Genomic DNA, 1,189 nt, shown 5'->3' on the forward strand with positions numbered 1-1,189 from the left:
AACAACGGTGATAACGGCGGAGAGATAACCGGCGGTGAGAACGATGAAAACGATGGATTAGAGAGAATCGACGGAAATCGCCTTCGAAATCCCCTTTGAGAGAAACGGCTTTAGGGTTTTCTGATTTTCGATAAACTGTGGAAAAAAACACCTTATATATGGCCGGTAAATAATCCGGTTAGGTTTAAAAGTACATTGTAAAATTAAAGGTTTGGTTCGGTTTGGACGACTTACTAGTAAGTCGTCTGTTGAATACTGTACATCAAACAACTTACTAGTAAGTCGTCCCAGACCCTAAATTTAACCCCTTAACTAAATTGACTAAATTAACTAACTAACCACGTTATAAACCCGTAGTTATACTTAAATAGTGTTTACTATACACAGAATTAAAACACTTAGGTAAATTTTAAAGTTTTCAAAAAAACATTTATGCATTCCAAAATCTAACCCTAAGAACACATATAATACTAAAACATATGTTGGCAAAACCTAAACCAAAGAATATCATGACTCACTACTTTCACTCATCTATATTGAAAACAATTAACTTTTGTTATATCTTAATTTATATCTCTTAAAACATATGTTAATTACATGATTTCAATTTTTCACTTATCAAAATATTTTTTACAAAAATTTTAAATTATTTCTAAGTATAACTAGTCCAGACGACTTACGGGGGTTAGAAACGTAAAAAAATTTATGTTTTTTTGTTTGTTCACAAGGGGTTTATTGTAATTTCAATAGCCTTTTAGGTTACTTTTGCATTTGATTCAAGTTTGGGTTTACTTTTGTGTTTGAAATCAAGTTGTGAGTCATATTTGGCAATTTCCCTACTTGCTATACCATATTGAACTCTAACATTTACTTGTTAATGACAAAAAAAAAACTGAAATGTCAGCATTTAATCATTATTTATCAGTACGAAACTGAAGAAAGGACATCGACTTTCATCAAATACTTTCTCTAAAGAAATCATATCACTTGATCAGTTTTATTCTTTAATCAGCTTCTCCTTGTATCAGTGGGTGCATCATATCACTTGATCAGTTTTATTCTTTAATCAGCTTCTCCTTATATTAGTGGGTGCTTAGCCGACAACGTCTGAGTCAACGGCTGCATGGAATAATAGCCAACACATTCACAAGGTAGGTTATATACCGAGAATTTTTACTAATCGGAGTAG

This window comes from Brassica oleracea, chromosome C2, assembly GCF_000695525.1.
Source record: "Brassica oleracea var. oleracea cultivar TO1000 chromosome C2, BOL, whole genome shotgun sequence".
Classification (NCBI taxonomy): Eukaryota; Viridiplantae; Streptophyta; class Magnoliopsida; order Brassicales; family Brassicaceae; genus Brassica; species Brassica oleracea.